The 7,934-nt window shown below is 46.0% G+C and overlaps 1 long non-coding RNA gene across 1 annotated transcript; it reads right to left on the minus strand.

Moving 5' to 3' along the window:
* Nucleotides 1-4,282: 4,282 nt before the first annotated feature.
* Nucleotides 4,283-6,759, minus strand: LOC118895415. Its single transcript, XR_005019942.1, has 3 exons — nucleotides 6,686-6,759; nucleotides 5,112-5,241; nucleotides 4,283-4,351 (listed from the first exon to the last, which is right to left on the minus strand). It is a non-coding gene; the product is annotated as an uncharacterized LOC118895415 (long non-coding RNA).
* Between the last annotated feature and the right edge of the window lie 1,175 nt (nucleotides 6,760-7,934).

Raw genomic sequence — 7,934 nt, forward strand, 5'->3', positions numbered from 1 at the left:
GCCAGCAAGGAACTAAGGGATAAGCAAAAACTACACCTGGTCTGTTTAATAGGGTGGGTTGTTTGTCTAGGGGACCTGATCTGCAGGAGCAGAGTGGGAACCTTTGGGTTAGGCCATTTGAGGACCTCCCAATTTTACCAAATGTCAAGGCAGCCCATAATATGGAAACTTTATTCCAGGCCTTGCACCACACCTATATTAAAAAATGGGTTAAAGGTAAAGGGGAAAACAAGAGGAATGATAGCAAGGAGATGAAGTAGAAGTTGCAGTTGAATAAGGCAGCCTAAGATTAAAGAGTGTCAGCCAGCACCTCCTGAGGGACGCATACCATTCTTTTCAAAATACTTTGCACTCTTCAGAAGATTCTTTCTTATTTCAAGTGTATTGAAGAATTGGCAAGGCTGGTCTTTCTGGGAAGAACCTCAAGGGCAATATTTTAGGGCATTTGAGCTCATGAAGATGATGGACATTAGCAGACTCCCATCCTGGAGCCCATTCAACACCTACCAATAGGTCTTGGTAGTGTGATTTTTAAGCACCCATAAAAATCAAGCTTTATTGATGGGGAAAACATACTAACTCTTTGGAAGTGGGCCCTGTTTTGTGCAAAGAGAGTATACACAATGTTCCAACTATAGATAACTGACCCAGGAGTCCTCTGGGGCTATCTCAGTTTTGAACATAAACGTCTGAAGAACTCATTAAAAATAGCATGACTGACATCTAAGTTATGTCGCTTATGCCTGCATTTCAGATGCTCCACTGGGTCAGAGACCAAAGTATTTTCACTACGTGGGATGAAAAGATGTTTGCAGTTCTTTTTCAATTTGCTTTGTGCATGTGTGTGTGTTTTGTTGTCTGTTTGTTATTTTTTATCTTCAGTTCATCGAGCTTGAATTCTTTTCTGTACTTTTACATCCCTACACAGGAAAGAGGGGGTGAGTATTGATGTTGACAGTCCCCTCACTTGCTGGGGAGATGTGCAAACTTATATGTAGCACTTGGAGAGGTTATCTCCTACATGCCCTTCCCCTCTACCTAATGTATGTGTGCACACACATAACACGCGTACACACACATACACATACACACAGAGTTGTATACTAATGCCCCAGACTGCCTGGGCCCAGCCTACCTTTTGCCACTTGCCACCCTCCTCTGTCACTCCTGCCAGGGAGAACATGGACAGACATCACCGTGTTTTCCTCTCGGCAGCCCTTCTGTTTGGAATACTGTTCCCCTGCCCCTCTCCTCTCTCCTTCACCTCCCCACTCACCCTCTTTCACTGGCTGACCCATAGCCACCCTTCGGATCTCATTTTCTCAGAGAGGCACCTACTTTAGTTAGAATGCTGCATTTTTTGTCCTGTCATCCTCCGTGTTCAGAGGGGCCCTGGGGATGCAGCCTCTTCAGCCACAGTGTGGGACCCGGTCAGCCTGGGCAGGGGTGAGACTGCAGCACCAGCAAAGGGGTTGCATCTGTTGAGTTCTCTTCCTGAATTGTTCTCTCACTTCAGCCCTGTTTCCTCCATCTTGGTTCAGATCACCATTAATATCCCATGAACTACAACAGCAGCCTTTTTACTGGCCTGCCTTACATCTCACCCCTGCCCAACCTGGTCAGGTGACACGGCACCATCCTTACCCTCGGGCTTCTTTCCTGGGCTGTGCACTGCATAGGGTCCAGCGCTGGCTCTCCTCAGCTGTGCCCCTCCCCACAAACAAAGGGTCTACCTGCCAAGGGGATGTTCTCACCAAAGCCTGTGGACCCCTACCCCAACCCCAAATACACAAATAATTCTAGACTGTAGTCCAGACACCCAGGACCCTGCTTTCCTGACACTCCAGCCCTGAGCCCCTTCTGGTCCTGCAGAGGACCCCCCTCTGGGTCCATTCTCCTGGAGGCAGAGCTGTGACCAGTGTACACACCACCAGGCCTGAGGGGGTCTGCCTGGGAGTGAGCTGTGGACAGAGCCAAGTGGGGCAGAGACTGGGGTGAGAAGACATGAGGAACAGGCAGCAGACAGAGGGCCCCGCTGGTGGGAAGGGCAGGCCTGAGGGCACTCCCCTGCTTTGAACCCTCCAGGACTACTTGCTGCCCTCAGGAAGCCATCCAAACTCCTCAGCATGTGACGTTAAGGCCCAGAATTGTCTCTCCTTTCCATACTTCTCCAGCTTCTGCCACGTCTCCAGGCTTCCCTCTCAAACTGGGAATCCAGAATTACTAAATGATTTGCATACCCTTCGCAGATAATTTACCCTATTCTAGCATTATTTCTTTACTTTCTGATCCCCTTCCTCCCCTCTGCTCCTTCAGGGCAAGCACCAGGATCCGTCATCACTAGCGTCTCCCCAGCACCCAGGACTGGGCTCGGCATAGGGCAGGCTCTTGGGAAATATAGGGGGGCGGGGAGGGAAGGAGGCAGGGCGGGGCCACGGGAGCTGGGTTTTCTGCCCGTGGGAACATAGCACGGAACCTCTAAGCAGCCCCATCCGTGCTGCAAGCTTCTGAGAGCGCTACGTGGTATAGGTTTGGGCTGGGAATGGGAAAGAGAAATGACGGGGGTAAAGAGCACATAACAGCACATTAACAAGAAATGTTTACATGGAGATAACAGTGAGAACAAGTCCTTGTTAGACGTTCCTCCAGATTTGGAAGCTCCAGACCCCATGCTGGCTCCACCGTGAGCTTGCTGGGTGGACTGGAATTCAGGGGTTGCCCTGGGTCTAAATTCTGAAACTCCTTAAGCTCTAGGTCTAGGACACTGGTGTGTACACAGTGAGTCCTGCATAAGGAATACAAAGAAATGGTTTAGGTTAATTAAAAACACAAACAAAACACATTTTCAGTTATTTTTCCGTTTGCTGGCACCTTTTTTTTTTTTTTTTTTTTTTTTCCATTTTGAGAAGGCATGTTCCCAGCATAGCCCGGCATTTAGGCTTTGGCAGACTGGTACATTATTTTAATCCTGGTTCCACCACTTACAGTCTGTGTCAGAGGTCAGCGAACTTTTCCTGTAAAGGGACAGATAGGAAATATTTTAGGCTTTGTAAGCCTGAACTTCTCAACTCTACCTTTGTGCAGCAAAAACAGCCACAGACCATGCATAACTGAATGGACATGGTCGTGTCCCAATAAAACTTTATTTACAAAAGCAGACAATAAGCTGATTTGGTCCACTAGCCATAGTTTGCCAACTCCTGTTCTCAGTGATCTCGAGTATATCAAACCTTATCTGAAAAACAATTGGGAGATATAACACCTACTGTATAGCAGTTGGAGCAATATTATACGAAATTACCTTGACATTTTTAATGAACTAAACCACTAGAGAAATGTACACCAGTAGTAGTAACAGTAATGTAAATATGTTATAGTTAGTCCTATTAATAAATCACATGGATTAAGTACCCACTGTAAGCGAGGTGCAGTGCTTTCATTATTTTCCTCCATCCTCACCAAAGATCTCGCAAAAAAAGAAAGCGTTACTCTCCAACTGACTGATGAGGAAACCGAGACTCAGAAACTGGCTCGAAAGTTACACAGGTGGCTGGCGGCAGGGCTGACTTCTGACTAAGAGCAGTTTCCACATCCAAAACAGTGGCCTCAAAAAAAGAAATGGAAACGTGTGAGGGGTTAAAATAATAGATGAATAAATGGGCTCAAATAGATGGGCCCCGGTTGTGTTTAGACAGGAAGGCAGGACCAGGTAATACGCCCTGGCTATCGAATGATGGCCAGCACTTGCCATGGCATCTGGGGCTGGGTGCACTTCCCTGGAGGAGAGAGGCTTTTTCTGGGCAGGGTCCCAGATTTAAATCCGGAACAAAGCAAGCTACCTGTGGTGGGCTCTGCCGGCAGTGGAGGGCTAGCCTTCCCTACAGGGGGTTTCCTGAGTCACAAGGCAGCCCTCCAGAAATTTCTGGGCCTGCCTCAGCCCCGAGGGGAGGCTGGAGCAGCGGGTACCACTTGAACGCCGAGTCCCCTGCCTGGAGGAGGCTAGATTTCGCAATCTGTCACACACAGCCCGCCTCATCGTGACACCGGTCTCAGAGAGGCAGGCGGCGCGGGCAGACAGAAAAGCATCTGTCGGCATGCCGTGCAGACAGGGATGAGAGGGGCCGGGGGAGGATGACGGTGGCTTTTGCTTTCCTATAAAGTGCGTGTCAGGAGGAAAGGATTAAGCTACCTGAAGACATCTCCAGCACTTACGTCAAAGGTGGCTGCGAAGCGATTGCTTTATCTTGCATCTCACCTGCTTCTGAGAGCCCGGCTTGAGGAGGCCTACCCACATCTCCACTTTGTCCCCAGCAACTCTTTTCAGAAATAGTTTGAGTTGGCGTTAGCCATTCTGCAAAAGAGATTGGAGCTAAAAATAAGCTCATGAGAAGGAGGATTCCTCCCCGTCTTTTTTTTTTTTTTTTTTTTTAACTTCCAAAGCTCACATCATGTTTCCCAGAGAAAGATGGAGAGCTGATTTTCCCGAGGTTTTACATATTTGTGTACGTGTAACAGGCAAAATAAATTTCACTGAGGGTGCGCATACTATACAGGGACAGGTGGTAGCCGTCTCAAACTCTTTTTTTTATCTCTCTGGAACATTAACTTATGCTCCTGGGGGTCGTGTCATGTGCAGAGGAAACACAGACTTCAGAATCATTTACCATTGATCTCCCCTCCTGCACCACCTCAAGTCCCAAACATCTCCAAACCCAGAACCAAACTGAAAGGCATAGGTTTTTGTCTTCTGTCACACGAATGCAACTTGGTTTTGGGGGTTGCCAGGTGACAGATTTTGGCATCCTCTTTGTAATGAATTTGGAAACACAGTATATGGTCAGAAAGGTTTCCTCTTCTTTTAGTTCAAGGTATTATACTATGTCTACTCAAACACTGTTTGACAAATGGCCTATTTCCCAACAAATAAAATATCACATCTGAAAAATATAGCCAGGTGTCTAATTTTTGCCATGATGTATTCTTCAACTGCCTTAGAAGATGGATTGCCAGATGAATCCAGAGATATTTGTTTGAGTGCTTGGGACTGGAAACCGGCTTCATTCTCTGTCACTTTCTAGATTTCTGACCTTGGGTGAGTTATGTCATCTCACTTTGATTCTTCAGTGGTATCATGGGGGAATAATGTTGACCACACAGTGTTGTCATGAAGGTTACGTGAGATGGCTCAAGAAAGGCAGATAGTAGGCGCTCAGGAGTGGGAGCTATCCTCATTGTCAGCATCTGCCAGAAAGGCATAAGATATTGTATTAGTCAGGGTTCTCCAGAGAAACAGAAACAATAGGATGTAAATATGTATATATATAGATTCATATATATATAAAGAAAGAGAGAAGAGGGTGAATTTTAAGGAATTGGCTCAGGCAATTGTGAGGGCTGGCAAGTCCAAAATTTGCAGGGCTGGCTGTCAGGCTGGAAATTCCTGCAGGAGTTATGTTACAGTCTTGAGTCCAAAGATAGTCGGGAGGCAGAATTTCTTCATCTTCGGGGACCTCAGCCTTTTTCTCTTAAGGGCTTTAACTGATTGGCTGAGGTCCATTCACATTAGGAAGGATAATCTGCTTTACTCAGACCCTTACTGATTTAAATGTTAATCACATCTTTAAGCAATTTTTTTTACAGCAACATGTAGACGGGTGTTCGACTAAACCCCTGGGTACCATAGCTTAGCCAAGTTGACACGTCAAATTAACCATCACAGGTATGTTATCTCTTACTTCAGGGAACATCATACCTAACCAAGCAGCGAGCATGGAATAAAGCTTAGATGAACACACCATTTATCAAGGCACAACAACAACACAAAAGGTACAGCAACCCATCACCTGCTTAGGCCCTGCCTCCCAGAACCTATCAGAAGTCAGGAAAGAGGAAGCCGCCCCAGTGTGATGTAAAGCACTCCGTGCTCACAGTTGGCCTCGCTCAGAGCCGGCGTCGCCAGTTCTAGCCCCCTCTGCCCCGGGTGAGCGTGTGGCTTTCAGGCAGTTCACTGAATGTCTCTGAACTTCCTCAGCTGCAACTCATAATAAACACATCTGCCCTGCCTACTGCACCGGGCAATTGTGAGAGTAAAATGAGGCAACTGGTGGGCGGGGCTTTGTAAGTAAACCATCAAGAGCCCTAATACAAGTAATGTATTATCCTACAAGGATGTAATGCTCTGGACATATGGAGTCCAGTTATCTGTACCAAAGCAAATAAAAGGCAACTCTACTAGCTCATAATATTAGCTGATATCATCATTAATGTTTTCAATTAAAATTAATCTTCTCACTGTCTTGGGATTTCAAATGGCTTTTTGGGAGTGAATTCAGCAACCGAGTTGTCTGAACACTAACTTTCCCCCGCCTCCATAACTTTTCATTGCATCTGAGCAGAGCTCAAGCATTTGAGCAGCGAGTATTTCATTGCATTTGAGCAGGGCTCGAAGCAACAGGTCTTACGGAGCCCTCACCGTGCGCCGGGCACCATGCTGGCTTCGGTTGGAGAGGGTGGGGACTTTAAGTGCTGAGCCCAGCCGTGGCACAGCGTAAGTGCTTGACAAATGCCAGTTATTTATTTTTTGTTCATATCTTACTATGTGACCGTTTCTGAAAAAGAAGGACAGGATTACTGCTTTAAAATATAGACAAAATATAGACAAGTCGGAGCCAACTTTCCTCCCAACCTCGGTGTCTTTTCCAGGCCTGCAGCTCAGCTTCCGTTCAATATCACTCAGAAGTCAGGGCACCAGGAGCCCAGATGACTGAGGCAATCATTCTCTGGAAAACTTCACCATCAAAGGAAATTGTCCTGTGTTGTCTCTTAGAACACTTCACACTTCATTGGGAAGCTATAAAAACAATTACCAGGTCATTAGTAAAGGTTATTATTTTTTTTTAAGACCCAAAAACATCTCTCCCAGAATGACCTTAGCCAGCCTTTCAGTGAGAGATGGTTGCTGCAGTGGAAAGAGTGAGAGCTTTGGAGTGGAAACTGAGGGTCCCAGCACTGGGTGTTTAACCTTCTCTAAGCCCTAGTCTCTTGACCCTATGCTGAAGCTGGGACCCCCCTGCCATTACAAACATTGGGATGTTTGTGCAGTTGAAATAAAGTGGCTTTGGGAATAACACCCTGAATTACCCTGGGCACTTGGAAAGCACTCTGTAAATGAAATTCCTTCCTTTCCCTGGTTTCACGTTGCCTGTGTCTGAAGTCAGAGGTATGAATGGATAAAGCAGGAAGGATTGAAAGAGACACTGGATCCATCAGGATAGGCTAGGTTGTGCTACAATAACAACCTGAAGACCTCAGCAGCTGAAAACCATTGAGTTCAAATTTCTCACTCACGCCCCACGTCCATCATGGGTTGACAAGGGAGCTCTACTCACCAGGGCCACTCATAACCCGACAGAACTTGAAAGATGTGCCATTTTGTTACATGACTCTAAGAACACAGAGGGGTAAAAAGAGAATATGATGAATCATTTGCTGGCTCTTAAAGTTTCTGCCTGGAAGTTATACACATTAATTCCACTCACATCTCATTAACTAAAGCAAATCATGTAGCCACAGTTGAGATCAACAGGGTAGGGATATGTCATGCTGCCATGGCATGGACTGACGGTCTAAGAATGGACCATCGTATAGGAACTTGGACCAAGCCAATGCCCATCTGCAATAAAAAGTAGGTGGAAATCTGGCAAAAGCTGAGGCTTTGAATATGGTCCATCCTATTACACTAACTCGAGAGAACTTTTTTTTCTGTTCCAGACTCATGTGAGGATCTGATGAATGGTATAGGATCCCTCCCCAGGGAAAAATGTTCATGAAACATAGTGGGAAAAAATTACATGCAATGAATTTATTACATTAGAAATCTATTTACTCCATCTATGTTCAATCTTTAAAAAAAAAATTTCTCTCACTTTTATTTG

This window comes from Balaenoptera musculus, chromosome 5 (assembly GCF_009873245.2).
Source record: "Balaenoptera musculus isolate JJ_BM4_2016_0621 chromosome 5, mBalMus1.pri.v3, whole genome shotgun sequence".
Lineage (NCBI taxonomy): Eukaryota > Metazoa > Chordata > Mammalia > Artiodactyla > Balaenopteridae > Balaenoptera > Balaenoptera musculus.